Source organism: Bombina bombina, chromosome 6 (genome assembly GCF_027579735.1).
Source record: "Bombina bombina isolate aBomBom1 chromosome 6, aBomBom1.pri, whole genome shotgun sequence".
NCBI lineage: Eukaryota > Metazoa > Chordata > Amphibia > Anura > Bombinatoridae > Bombina > Bombina bombina.
This window is the reverse complement of record NC_069504.1, coordinates 423,442,602-423,458,377: the sequence shown is the minus strand read 5'-3', so window position 1 is coordinate 423,458,377 and position 15,776 is coordinate 423,442,602. Positions and strand designations below refer to the sequence as shown.

Genomic DNA, 15,776 nt, shown 5'->3' with positions numbered 1-15,776 from the left:
AATTGCTTCATTTTTTCTGTTTACTTTAAGATCAAGTATCAGATTATGATTTATTTTAGCATTGTTAAGGGACAACATTTACTAGACTAGGTGCTGTTGCATTTGTCTTGTTGTTTTGCATTTATTGAGTATGCAAGTCCACTGTATTGACTGGTCCTTTAAACTGGACTATCATGCTAATAATTTCATTTGTGTCTTCATTTTATTGAATATTTTCGCAAATGAGGGTTAATCTATGTCTTTAGCTATTTTAGCTAGAAGCATTTTGTTCTAAGATAATCAATTATTTGTTTTATAATTGGATTCAATTCTTAACTGTTACTCTGGGCTTCAAGATTGAGTTCTAAGACTAAAACTTTAAGCTTATACTAGTTTAGTTGTTCTTATTAAGGAACAAATTCCTGAGTTCTTTCCCAAGTAACATGTTATAATTGGGGTTCGAAATCAGCTCCCTAATATTGCGATGTACCGTATTCCAGCTTGGCTGGTAAGGGGCAGGTTAAGACTTCTTTGAGATTTATTTGGTTCTATTTTGTCCAAATTTCTTTGATTTTATTCCAGTAAGGCTAACACTTTATTTAGGTGTGTTTCTGTCCTATATATTTTGGGTACTGTTGAAGCATGGCTGGGCACCCATGGGGTTCAAGCGCTGCTCAGACCTGGAATCTTCTGGGGTATTTCTTCCAGTTCCTTTTTTAGGAACCGGGTTTGGAGTTTTATTCAAACTATTTTGCCTTTTTATGGTCATTGATAGCATTATTTGTTTTCATTAGATACAATAAATGCATATTTCTTTCATGTAATTAGCAAGAGTCCATGAGCTAGTGACGTATGGGATATACATTCCTACCAGGAGGGGCAAAGTTTCCCAAACCTCAAAATGCCTATAAATACACCCCTCACCACACCCACAATTCAGTTTTACAAACTTTGCCTCCGATGGAGGTGGTGAAGTAAGTTTGTGCTAGATTCTACGTTGATATGCGCTCCGCAGCAAGTTGGAGCCCGGTTTTCCTCTCAGCGTGTAGTGAATGTCAGAGGGATGTGAGGAGAGTATTGCCTATTTGAATGCAGTGATCTCCTTCTAAGGGGTCTATTTCATAGGTTCTCTGTTATCGGTCGTAGAGATTCATCTCTTACCTCCCTTTTCAGATCGACGATATACTCTTATATATACCATTACCTCTGCTGATTCTCGTTTCAGTACTGGTTTGGCTATCTGCTATATGTAGATGAGTGTCCTGGGGTAAGTAAGTCTTATTTTCTGTGACACTCCAAGCTATGGTTGGGCACTTTGTTTATAAAGTTCTAAATATATGTATTCAAACATTTATTTGCCTTGACTCAGAATGTTCAACTTTCCTTATTTTCAGACAGTCAGTTTCATATTTGGGATAATGCATTTTGATTTAACCATTTTTTCTTACCTTAAAATTTGACTTTTTCCCTGTGGGCTGTTAGGCTCGCGGGGGCTGAAAATGCTTCATTTTATTGCGTCATTCTTGGCGCGGACTTTTTTGGCGCAAAAATTCTATTTCCGTTTCCGGCGTCATACGTGTCGCCGGAAGTTGCGTCATTCTTTGACGTTATTTCGCGCCAAAAATGTCGGCGTTCCGGATGTGGCGTCATTTTTGGCGCCAAAAAGCATTTAGGCGCCAAATAATGTGGGCGTCTTATTTGGCGCGAAAAAATATGGGCGTCACTTTTGTCTCCACATTATTTAAGTCTCATTTTTTATTGCTTCTGGTTGCTAGAAGCTTGTTCTTTGGCATTCTTTCCCATTCCTGAAACTGTCATTTAAGGAATTTGATCAATTTTGCTTTATATGTTGTTTTTTCTCTTACATATTGCAAGATGTCTCACGTTGCATCTGAGCCAGAAGATACTACAGGAAAATCGCTGTCAAGTGCTGAATCTACCAAAGCTAAGTGTATCTGCTGTAAACTTTTGGTAGCTATTTCTCCAGCTGTTGTTTGTATTGATTGTCATGACAAACTTCTTAAAGCAGATAATATTTCCTTTAGTAAAGTACCATTGCCTGTTGCAGTTCCCTCAACATCTAAGGTGCAGAATGTTCCTGATAATATAAGAGATTTTGTTTCTGAATCCATAAAGAAGGCTATGTCTGTTATTTCTCCTTCTAGTAAACATAAAAAATCTTTTAAAACTTCTCTCCCTACAGATGAATTTTTAAATGAACATCATCATTCTGATTCTGATGACTCCTCTGGTTCAGAGGATTCTGTCTCTGAGGTTGATGCTGATAAATCTTCATATTTATTTAAAATGGAATTTATTCGTTCTTTACTTAAAGAAGTTCTAATTGCTTTAGAAATAGAGGATTCTGGTCCTCTTGATACTAATTCTAAACGTTTAGATAAGGTATTTAAAGCTCCTGTGGTTATTCCAGAAGTTTTTCCTGTTCCTAATGCTATTTCTGCAGTAATTTCCAAAGAATGGGATAATTTGGGTAATTCATTTACTCCTTCTAAACGTTTTAAGCAATTATATCCTGTGCCGTCTGACAGATTAGAATTTTGGGACAAGATCCCTAAAGTTGATGGGGCTATTTCTACCCTTGCTAAACGTACTACTATTCCTACGTCAGATGGTACTTCGTTTAAGGATCCTCTAGATAGGAAAATTGAGTCCTTTCTAAGAAAAGCTTATCTGTGTTCAGGTAATCTTCTTAGACCTGCTATATCTTTGGCTGATGTTGCTGCAGCTTCAACTTTTTGGTTGGAAACTTTAGCGCAACAAGTAACACATCGTGATTCTCATGATATTATTATTCTTCTTCAGCATGCTAATAATTTTATCTGTGATGCCATTTTTGATATTATCAGAGTTGATGTCAGGTTTATGTCTCTAGCTATTTTAGCTAGAAGAGCTTTATGGCTTAAAACTTGGAATGCTGATATGGCTTCTAAATCAACTTTACTTTCCATTTCTTTCCAGGGTAACAAATTATTTGGTTCTCAGTTGGATTCCATTATTTCAACTGTTACTGGTGGGAAAGGAACTTTTTTTACCACAGGATAAAAAATCTAAAGGTAAAAACAGGGCTAATAATCGTTTTCGTTCCTTTCGTTTCAACAAAGAACAAAAGCCTGATCCTTCATCCTCAGGAGCAGTTTCAGTTTGGAGACCATCTCCAGTCTGGAATAAATCCAAGCCAGCTAGAAAGGCAAAGCCTGCTTCTAAGTCCACATGAAGGTGCGGCCCTCATTCCAGCTCAGCTGGTAGGGGGCAGGTTACGTTTTTTCAAGGAAATTTGGATCAATTCTGTTCACAATCTTTGGATTCAGAGCATTGGAGTTGACTGGAGTAATTATGCCAGTTCCAGTTCCGGAACAGGGGATGGGGTTTTATTCAAATCTCTTCATTGTACCAAAGAAGGAGAATTCTTTCAGACCAGTTCTGGATCTAAAAATATTGAATCGTTATGTAAGGATACCAACGTTCAAGATGGTAACTGTAAGGACTATCTTACCTTTTGTTCAGCAAGGGAATTATATGTCCACGATAGATTTACAGGATGCATATCTGCATATTCCGATTCATCCAGATCATTATCAGTTCCTGAGATTCTCGTTTCTGGACAAGCATTACCAATTTGTGGCTCTGCCGTTTGGCCTAGCTACAGCTCCAAGAATTTTTACAAAGGTTCTCGGTGCCCTGCTGTCTGTAATCAGAGAACAGGGTATTGTGGTATTTCCTTATTTGGACGATATCTTGGTACTTGCTCAGTCTTTACATTTAGCAGAATCTCATACGAATCGACTTGTGTTGTTTCTTCAAGATCATGGTTGGAGGATCAATTTACCAAAAAGTTCTTTGATTCCTCAGACAAGGGTAACCTTTCTGGGTTTCCAGATGGATTCAGTGTCCATGACTCTGTCTTTAACAGACAAGAGACGTCTAAAGTTGATTACAGCTTGTCGAAACCTTCAGTCACAATCATTCCCTTCGGTAGCCTTATGCATGGAAATTCTAGGTCTTATGACTGCTGCATCGGACGCAATCCCCTTTGCTCGTTTTCACATGCGACCTCTTCAGCTCTGTATGCTGAAGCAATGGTGCAAGGATTACACGAAGATATCTCAATTAATATCTTTAAAACCGATTGTTCGACACTCTCTAACATGGTGGACAGATCACCATCGTTTAATTCAGGGGGCTTCTTTTGTGCTTCCGACCTGGACTGTAATTTCAACAAATGCAAGTCTCACAGGTTGGGGAGCTGTGTGGGGATCTCTGACGGCACAAGGAGTTTGGGAATCTCAGGAGGTGAGATTACCGATCAATATTTTGGAACTCCGTGCAATTTTCAGAGCTCTTCAGTTTTGGCCTCTTCTGAAGAGAGAATCGTTCATTTGTTTTCAGACAGACAATGTCACAACTGTGGCATACATCAATCATCAAGGAGGGACTCACAGTCCTCTGGCTATGAAAGAAGTATCTCGAATCTTGGTTTGGGCGGAATCCAGCTCCTGTCTAATCTCTGCGGTTCATATCCCAGGTGTAGACAATTGGGAAGCGGATTATCTCAGTCGCCAAACGTTGCATCCGGGCGAATGGTCTCTTCACCCAGAGGTATTTCTTCAGATTGTTCAAATGTGGGAACTTCCAGAAATAGATCTGATGGCGTCCCATCTAAACAAGAAACTTCCCAGGTATCTGTCCAGATCCCGGGATCCTCAGGCGGAGGCAGTGGATGCATTATCACTTCCTTGGAAGTATCATCCTGCCTATATCTTTCCGCCTCTAGTTCTTCTTCCAAGAGTAATCTCCAAGATTCTGAAGGAATGCTCGTTTGTTCTGCTGGTAGCTCCGGCATGGCCTCACAGGTTTTGGTATGCGGATCTTGTCCGGATGGCCTCTTGCCAACCGTGGACTCTTCCGTTAAGACCAGACCTTCTGTCACAAGGCCCTTTTTTCCATCAGGATCTGAAATCCTTAAATTTAAAGGTATGGAGATTGAACGCTTGATTCTTGGTCAAAGAGGTTTCTCTGACTCCGTGATTAATACTATGTTACAGGCTCGTAAATCTGTATCTCGAGAGATATATTATAGAGTCTGGAAGACTTATATTTCTTGGTGTCTTTCTCATCATTTTTCTTGGCATTCTTTTAGAATACCGAGAATTTTACAGTTTCTTCAGGATGGTTTAGATAAGGGTTTGTCCGCAAGTTCTTTGAAAGGACAAATCTCTGCTCTTTCTGTTCTTTTTCACAGAAAGATTGCTATTCTTCCTGATATTCATTGTTTTGTACAAGCTTTGGTTCGTATAAAACCTGTCATTAAGTCAATTTCTCCTCCTTGGAGTTTGAATTTGGTTCTGGGAGCTCTTCAAGCTCCTCCGTTTGAACCTATGCATTCATTGGACATTAAATTACTTTCTTGGAAAGTTTTGTTCCTTTTGGCCATCTCTTCTGCTAGAAGAGTTTCTGAATTATCTGCTCTTTCTTGTGAGTCTCCTTTTCTGATTTTTCATCAGGATAAGGCGGTGTTGCGAACTTCTTTTGAATTTTTACCTAAAGTTGTGAATTCCAACAACATTAGTAGAGAAATTGTGGTTCCTTCATTATGTCCTAATCCTAAGAATTCTAAGGAGAAATCGTTGCATTCTTTGGATGTTGTTAGAGCTTTGAAATATTATGTTGAAGCTACGAAATCTTTCCGTAAGACTTCTAGTCTATTTGTTATCTTTTCCGGTTCTAGGAAAGGCCAGAAAGCTTCTGCCATTTCTTTGGCATCTTGGTTGAAATCTTTAATTCATCTTGCCTATGTTGAGTCGGGTAAAATTCCGCCTCAGAGAATTACAGCTCATTCTACTAGGTCAGTATCTACATCCTGGGCGTTTAGGAATGAAGCTTCGGTTGACCAGATCTGCAAAGCAGCAACTTGGTCCTCTTTGCATACTTTTACTAAATTCTACCATTTTTATGTATTTTCTTCTTCTGAAGCAGTTTTTGGTAGAAAAGTACTTCAGGCAGCGGTTTCAGTTTGAATCTTCTGCTTATGTTTTTCGTTAAACTTTATTTTGGGTGTGGATTATTTTCAGCAGGAATTGGCTGTCTTTATTTTATCCCTCCCTCTCTAGTGACTCTTGTGTGGAAAGATCCACATCTTGGGTAGTCATTATCCCATACGTCACTAGCTCATGGACTCTTGCTAATTACATGAAAGAAAACATAATTTATGTAAGAACTTACCTGATAAATTCATTTCTTTCATATTAGCAAGAGTCCATGAGGCCCGCCCTTTTTTTGTGGTGGTTATGATTTTGTATAAAGCACAATTATTCCAATTCCTTATTTTATATGCTTTCGCACTTTTTTATCACCCCACTTCTTGGCTATTCGTTAAACTGAATTGTGGGTGTGGTGAGGGGTGTATTTATAGGCATTTTGAGGTTTGGGAAACTTTGCCCCTCCTGGTAGGAATGTATATCCCATACGTCACTAGCTCATGGACTCTTGCTAATATGAAAGAAATGAATTTATCAGGTAAGTTCTTACATAAATTATGTTTTTCATTTTTCTGTTTTCATTCAGATTATTTTCTGAGGATGCGGAATCTCATATGATTCACTTGATCTTCAGGACATAGTTAGAGGATCTTTTTTTCGAAAGCTCTTGATTCCTCACACAAGGGTCACCTTTTTTAGGTTTCCAGAAAGTTTGTGTCACTGTCTTTGTCTCTATCAGACAAGGGATAATTCTATTGGGTTCCTTTAGTCTCTATTATTTCCTTCAGTTGCTATATATGCATAGAAGTTTTAGGTCTTATGGCCACAGCATTTGATTCAATTCCCTTTGCTCATTTTCACTAGAAAGAACCTTTCCAGTCTTTTATGAGTGTTGTTTCTTCTAGAATATGGTTGGAGGATCAATTTACCAAAAAGTTTGTTGATTCCTCAGACAAGGGTAACCTTTTTAGGTTTCCTGATAGATTCAGTGTCCTTGACTCTGTCTCTGACGGACAAGAGACGTCTGAAATTGGTTTCAGCTTGTCGAAACCTTCAGTCTCAATCTTTCCCTTCGGTAGCCTTATGCATGGAAATTCTAGGTCTTATGACTGCTGCATTGGACGCGGGTCCCTTTGCTCGTTTTCACATGCGACCTCTTCAGCTCTGTATGCTGAACCAGTGGTGCAGGGATTATTCAAAGATATCTCAATTAATATCTTTAAAACCGATTGTTCGACACTTTCTGACGTGATGGACAGACCACCATCGTTTAATTCAGGGGGCTTCTTTGTTCTTCCAACCTGGACTGAGATTTCAACAGATGCAAGTCTGACAGGTTAGGGAGCTGTTTGGGGGTCTCTGACAGCACAAGGGGTTTGGGAATCTCAGGAGGTGAGATTACCATTCAATATTTTGGAACTCCGTGCAATTTTCAGAGCTCTTCAGTCATGGCCTCTTCTAAAGAGAGAATCGTTCATTTGTTTTCAGACGGACAATGTCACAACTGTGGCATATGTCAATCATCAAGAAGGGACTCACAGTCCTCTGGCTATGAAAGAAGTATCTCGAATTCTGGTTTGGGCGGAATCCAGCTCCTGTCTAATTTCTGCGGTTCATATCCCAGGTATAGACAATTGGGAAGCGGATTATCTCAGTCACCAAACGTTACATCCGAGCGAATGGTCTCTTCACCCAGAGGTATTCCTTCAGATTGTTCAAATGTCGGGACTTCCAGAAATAGATCTGATGGCTTCTCATCTAAACAAGAAGCTTCCCAGGTATCTGTCCAGATCCAGGGATCCTCAGGCGGAGGCAGTGGATGCATTGTCACTTCCTTGGAAGTATCATCCTGCCTATATCTTTCCACTTCTAGTTCTTCTTCCAAGAGTAATTTCCAAGATTCTAAGGGGTGCTCGTCTGTTCTGCTGGTGGCTTCAGCATGGCCTCACAGGTTTTGGTATGCAGATCTTGTCCGGATGGCCACTTGCCAACCGTGGACTCTTCCGTTAAGACCAGACCTTTTATTACAAGGTCCTTTTTTCCATCAGGATCTCAAATCCTTAAATTTGAAGGTATAGAGATTGAACGCTTGATTCTCAGTCATAGAGGTTTCTCTGACTCTCTGATTAATACTATGTTACAGGCTCGTAAATCTGTATCTAGGAAGATATATTATCGAGTCTGGAAGGTTTACATTTCTTGGTTTTTTTCTCATCATTTTTCTTGGCATTCTTTTAGAATTCCTAGAATTTTACAGTTTCTTCAGGATGGTTTGGATAAAGGTTTGTCTGCAAGTTCCTTGAATGACAAATCTCTGCTCTTTCTGTTCTTTTTCACAGAAAGATTACTAGTCTTCCTGTTATTCATTGTTTTGTACAAGCTTTGGTTCGTATAAAACCTGTTATTAAGTCAATTTCTCCTCCTTGGAGTTTGAATTTGGTTCTGGGGGCTCCTCAAGCTCCTCCGTTTGAACCTATGCATTCGCTGGACATTAAATTACTTTCTTGGAAAGTTTTGTTTCTTTTGGCCATCTCTTCTGCTAGAAGAGTTTCTGATTTATCTGCTCTTTCTTGTGAGTCTCCTTTTCTGATTTTTCATCAGGATAAGGCGGTGTTGCGAACTTCTTTTCAATTTTTACCTAAGGTTGTGAATTCTAACAACATTAGTAGAGAAATTGTGGTTCCTTCATTGTGTCCTAATCCTAAGAATCCTAAGGAAAGATCGTTGCATTCTTTGGATGTAGTTAGAGCTTTGAAATATTATGTTGAAGCTACTAAAAATTTCCGAAAGACTTCTAGTCTATTTGTTATCTTTTCCGGTTCTAGGAAAGGTCAGAAGGCCTCTGCCATTTCTTTTGGCGTCTTGGTTAAAGTCTTTTGATTCATCATGCTTATGTCGAGTCGGGTAAAACTCTGCCTCAAAGGATTACAGCTCATTCTACTAGGTCAGTTTCTACTTCCTAGGCGTTTAGGAATGAAGCTTCGGTTGATCAGATTTGCAAAGCAGCAACTTGGTCTTCTTTGCATACCTTTACTAAATTCTACCATTTTGATGTGTTTTCTTCTTCTGAAGCAGTTTTTGGTAGAAAAGTACTTCAGGCAGCTGTTTCAGTATGATTCTTCTGCTTATAATTTCAGTTTTTTTCATTATAAGATTTAAACTTTATTTTGGGTGTGGATTATTTTCAGCGGAATTGGCTGTCTTTATTTTATCCCTCCCTCTCTAGTGACTCTTGCGTGGAAGATCCACATCTTGGGTATTCATTATCCCATACGTCACTAGCTCATGGACTCTTGCTAATTACATGAAAGAAAACATAATTTATGTAAGAACTTACCTGATAAATTCATTTCTTTTATATTAGCAAGAGTCCATGAGGCCCACCCTTTTTTGTGGTGGTTATGATTTTTTTGTATAAAGCACAATTATTCCAATTCCTTATTTTTTATGCTTTCGCACTTTTGTCTTATCACCCCACTTCTTGGCTATGTGTTAAACTGATTTGTGGGTGTGGTGAGGGGTGTATTTATAGGCATTTTGAGGTTTGGGAAACTTTGCCGCTCCTGGTAGGAATGTATATCCCATACGTCACTAGCTCATGGACTCTTGCTAATATGAAAGAAATGAATTTATCAGGTAAGTTCTTACATAAATTATGTTTTTTGTGTGCGTGATGACCTGTATTCACCATTTATTCGAATAGTGTTTCTTTTTGTGTGCACGATTACCTGTATTCACCATTAAGCTGAAGGTTTTATTTTTATTTCACAGGTAAGGTTGTATTTATTTTAACTAGGTAGACTAGTTAGTAAATATTTATTAACTATTTAATAATTATCTAGTTAAAATTAACACAATTATTACCTGTCAAATAAAACCTAAGCTACCGTACACTAAAACCTACCATTACAAAAAAAACCCCGAAATTATCCAAAAAAATAAAAATGATTCCTATTCTAATACCCTTTAAAAAAATAAAAAAATAAAGGGCCCTTAAAAGGGCCTTTTGTAGGTCTTTGCCTTAAGTTAAACAGCTCTTTTGCTACAAAAAACAAACAAAAAACAAACCCCCCTAACAGTATACAAACCCCCCCCCCCCCAAACTACCAAGGGCCCTTAAAAAGGTATTTTGGGGGGCCCTTAAAAGGGCCTTTTGTAGGGCATTGCCCTAAGTTAAACAGCTATTTTGCTATAAAAACAAACAAATGCCCCCTAACAGTATACAAACCCCCACCCCCCAAACTATCAAGGGCCCTTAAAAGGGCATTTTGGGAAGTCCTAAAATGGCCTTTTGTAGGTCATTGCCCTAAAGATAATAGCTCTTTTCCTACAAAAGAAAAACAAACACCCCCTAAAAAAATACATTACACAAAATAAATAAATGATCAAAAATAATAAAAATTATTCCTATTCTAATACCCATTAAAAAAAAACACATCAAAATAAAAAACCTAATCTAGAATAAACTACTATTGACCCTTAAAAGGGCCTTTTGTAGGGCATTGCCCTAAATATATCAGCTCTGTTTATTAAAAAAAAATTACAAACACCCACTAACATTACAAACTCCCATCCCCCCAAACCCACAAAATAACAAAAACTATCTAAAAAAAACCTAAGCTACCCATTGACCCGAAAAGGGCATTTGGATGGGCATTGCCCTTAATAGGGCATTTAACTCTTTTACTGCCCAAACCCTAATCTAAAATTAAAACCCACCCAAAAAACCCTTAAAAAAACCTAACACTAACCCCAAGACGATCCACTTACAGTTTTTGAAGTTCCGCTTGAACGATCTTCATCTCGGGGGAGAAGTCCTCATCCAGGCGGCGAGAAGTCTTCATCCAGGCGGCCTCTTCAATATTCATCCCGGTGGCATTTGTTATTTTCCGTAATTTAGTGTTTGTTATTTTTTGTAATTTAGTTTTTCTTTTTTTGTAATTAGATACTTTGTAATGTTTAGAGTAGTGTTAGGATTTTTTTTAATGGTAGTTAGTTTAATTTTAGTTTAATAATTATATTAGTTTAATTGTTAGTTTAAACTTAGTTTTTTTAATTTGACAGGTAAGTTTAAATTTAATTTAAGTTAGGGAAATTAAAATTTTAATACAAAGTTAGGGGGGCGTTAGGTTTAGGAGTTACTAGTTTAAATTAGTTTATTGTGATGTGGGGGGCTTTCGGTTTAGGGGTTAATAGTTTAATTTATTATATTTCATTGTGGGGGTGCTTTCGTTTTAGGGTATAATATGTTTATTATAGTGGCGGCGGTGTAGGGTTTAATAACTTTAGTATAGTAGGGCTGATGTGGGTGGACGGCAGATTAGGGGTTAATAATATTTAAATAGTGTTTGCGATGCGGGAGGGTGGCGGTTTAGTGGTTAATAACTTTAGTATAGTGGTAACGATGTCGGGGAGCGGCAGAATAGGGGTTAATACATTTTATTAGTGGCGGCAATGTCGGGAGCGGCAGATTAGGGGTTAATAAGTTTAATATAGTGTTTGCGATGCGGGATGGCCTCGGTTTAGGGGTTAATAGGTAGTTTATGGGTGTTAGTGTACTTTGTAACACTATAGTTATGAGTTTTATGTTACAGATTTGTAGCGTAAAACTCATAACTACTGACTTTAGACGGCGGTACAAATCTTGTCGTTGTAGGCTGTAACGCTCGCTTTTTAGCCTGACCGCAAAACTCATAATATCAGCGCTATGGGAATCCCATTAAAAACCTAATTTTTACGAGTGCAGTACTGACGTTGTGTTACAGGCTAAAAGGCTTGCGGTACACCTATACCAACAAGACTTGTAAAGGCTGCGATGCTGTTTTAACTCTGAAAATATGTACAAACTTGTAATCCAGCTGTATGTGAGTAGCTTTCCATTCAGCTGTAACAAATTTACTGGTGAAACAGTTCACCCTATGGTGTTTTCACCTTTCCTGCGGATACTGGAATTAATTTTGTAAACCAGCACCAACCTACTATAAGGATCAAAGACTCGTTTTTGGACTTACACACACACACACACCCAAACACACATATATATATAATGCAGACACAGCATATTTGTCTTTGTTTTTCTCTTTTTCATGCTAATCATACTACATTGTACTGATTGTTTAACACACTGCAGCCTAGCGAGCAGCCATTATGCCTAAACCGGTCTACGTGAGTGCCAGACTCTGGCTTCCGGAATCCATTGCTAATTCTGAGCACTAGAGAAAAACACCAGACTTGACCTGAGAGGTAATCCCACGTGAGCTTCCATTCCAGGCTCAATCAGCTCAGCACATGGGGAAGGAACTGAGGCAACACAATTTATAAGTCGCCTGCAATACCTGAAAGTTTTTTTAATTCTTAAAGCAAGATGTATACGTTGCTTTTGTGGAAGTAAAAAAAAAAAATTATGCACAGGATCAGTGCAAATAAATACTCGTTATTATTACATTCATAACACAATATGTTAAATAGTTTCATAAAAAAGGAAATTCTCATATGTAGGATTTAAAAGAATCCGTTCAGCATGCGCTCTCTTGACATAAAGTAGCTGCTACTCTGGTGCTTATTACTGTGCTCATTCTGGATGAATTTGCATTAGCATTTTCCATTCACTAAAATGATATGAAACCCAAAATATTTATTTTGTGATTCAGACAGAGCATAACATTTTTAAAAAAAGTTTTGAATTTTCTTCTATTATCAAATTTGCTTAATTCCCATGATATTCTGTGTTGAAGAGATACCTAGGTAGGCATCTGAAGCACTGCATGACAGGACATAGTGCTGCCATCTAGTGCTCTTGCAAAGGGATAACATTCTTGCAAAACTGCTGCCATATAGTGCTCCAGGATACATCCGTGCTTATTGGGGTTCATATCCCTTTAATATAATGCCCATAGCGCATAAGGCAGCTGCTACAAATGAGGCCTCTTATTTTGAGTGATTCATAAGCATAATCCGAGTGATCACCACCTACTGCATTAAAGCCTAGTGGGTATCACCCTGCCCCAAATAATTAGGGTTGCCACCCAGCCGATAATCGGCGATTAGGAGACGGTGCCGGTATTAGTAAAATATTGGTAATGCAAAAGCCGTTTTTTTTTTGTTTGTTTTTTGCAGCTTCTTATTGCATTGAAACACTTTCTCCTTGCAACTCGTTGCTGCTACTAGCAGCGGTGTGCTGCAGATCCTCATGCTGATCCCCCATTCCCTCTCAGGGCCAGCCTTGCCATGCAGCAGTGCCCGGTACACTGCAGGTCACTTTTGCTCCCAGGTCCCTCTCTCCCAATGAGATCTGCAGAGGATAAGAAGGCACTGCTCATTTTCCTGACACTTTCTCTAGTCTCTGCCTCCCCGGCTGCAGGGCAACACATCGCATGCACAGCTCCTAACACGCTATTTCGGAGCTGTTCCGTTGCCTAGTGCGCTACTACAAAGAGGCACAGCCGGTGTCATATCAGACTCTGTATTTCTCACTCTCATGCACCAGGTTCCAACTCCTGTCTCCTCCCCTGCCACTCTCACTGCCTCTACCTCTGTTTGTTTAAGGTGGATTTGTCTGTTGTACGGTTAGTTGAAAGTGTGTGCCTGTAGAACAAGATGTGAAAATATTTTTTTGTATAAAAAAATTTCATTTTATGCTCTTTAGGTTGTTATTGAACCTAAATGGGAACTTAAGGAAATTATTGCACTTGGTAATAAGGACAACTATCCCCATTCTATTGCTGGATGGACATTATTTTTTTTATTCAAGACAGTATCACATGTTTATATTATTTTAAATTAATACATTTCAAAATAATTATATATATATATATATATATATATATATATATATATATATATATATATATATATATATATATATATAACAAAGCAGTGGCATATTTAGTTATTGTGCTGCCCTAGGCACTAAAAATTATTTTTGGCTCCGCCCTTTTGTGGCTGCGCCCTCACCCATGGCCGGTATTTTTTTTAAGGAAAAGATGGCAACCCTACAAATAATTTGTGCATGAAATTATTTTCTAATGTTCTTGTCTGTTGCTGGCTCCTAGCGCAGCTGTCATAAGAAGACGACCTCATTTAGCCAGACTGTGAGAGGAGGCATAGAAAAATAGGCTTGATTTAGTGTTGGTCCTCCTATGGCTAGCTGCAACATTCATTGCAGAGCTAGCGTCTTAAACAGGGCAGTGAGCAGAGGTATTGTAAAATGTGTGGGTATTTGGGACCCAAAAATCAAAGTGGTGGAATTAATCTTTTGGTTGGCGAGGAGCTTTGATACTTGAATTACATTGAAAATTATATTTTGTTAGGGGGCTTCCTGCCATTAACATCTTGCTCATTAAACGAGAACCGCTTACATATGGAAAAACAATCACTTTAACCTGGAAAATGGTTAATGTAAATGTTTTCATCTCACTGTTGTATATCGCTATTTCAAAGCTGATTAGATTTAAACCATTTTAGTTGTTGGTTTCTTTATATATGTAAGAGTGGGTTGTTTTTTAGAGGAAGCATTTTTTTATTAGATTTTTATTAGTTTAAGTATTTATTTATTTTTAATTCTGGCATCCTTCACTGTGGAACTCATTCTTTTGGTTGAATTTTACAATTTTAGAATTCCAATGCTGCAAAAATATTTGTTCTGCAATATTTTAAATTTAGGACAATATCTTATGGCAGATACTTTTCTAGTATTATTGAATATAATCTATACCAACTCCTACCAACTATTTTAGCTACATTTTCAACTAATACATGTACATTCCCTATATAAAATAGGATTGACACCTGACTTATGTTTGAACTCAAACAGTTTGAAATAATGTAATTTATTTTAAAGGGATGTAAATGTAAGGTATTATTTTGAAGCACTATGCAAACCTTTTTTTAAAAAATATATTAAACATTTAGAGATCTGCACCCAGTTCCAGTCTCTGAGATTGGCACCCTGTGCATGCCTCCCTGCTGCCTATCTCAGGAGCACACAAAGCCACTGATCTATGTATACACTCAACCTTTGTTGTGTCATCTGTAAAGTTTTATATGAAACTAACAAGCATCTTTGCAGGTTCTTTGTATATTAGGAATGTTTCATTCTGGTATATAGATGTTTTAAAACACTGTTTCTCAATCTTTTTGTGGCAAGTGCTCTTGCAGGCATTGTCACCTAACTTAAATAAGGAAAATTAAAGTGAATGCCAACTTTCATGATAAAGTGCCCGTTTTTTAAAAAAAAAATATTAAAAACAGGGGCACTTTCATTCATGAAAGTTTACATTCCACTGGATTTTAAAAATACTTACCTTCTTCTCCTGAAACACCGGATCACCGATCCCACGCCTGCAGCTCCTCTATACTGCGTCAGCAATAACAAAACTGGCTCTCTCCAATCACGGCTTCCCCCCCAGGAGCGTTCATCTGGTGAGGCCATGCCATGATTGGAGGAATCTGGTTTCGTCATTGCTGTGTTAGTACAGCAGGAAGAAGCAGGCGGGTCGGTCGGCGATCTGGTGTTTCAGGAGAAGGTAAGTATTTGTAAAATCCGGTGCAATGTAAACTTTCATGAATTAAAGTGCCCCTGTTTTTAATAAAAAAAAATTTTTTAAAACCGGGCACTTTATCATGAAAGTTGACATTCACTTTAAGAGGCAGTTATGCTTATCTTAGAATTTGCATAATATCTGTGAACTGAAGAAAATCTACAGACATCAGATGTATTTTTCTGTTTTCAGGAATTTATTTTAAAATCTAATTTTACTAAATGGGTCTAATATTTTGAAATAGTAAAACAACAAACAAAGC

The 15,776-nt window shown here is 38.0% G+C and overlaps 1 protein-coding gene across 2 annotated transcripts in view; it reads left to right on the top strand.

Moving 5' to 3' along the window:
- ARHGAP26 (Rho GTPase activating protein 26) overlaps positions 1–15,776 on the top strand; it is a 1,495,203-nt gene that overhangs the window by 668,105 nt on the left and 811,322 nt on the right. The gene's annotated exons all lie outside the window — the stretch shown is intronic.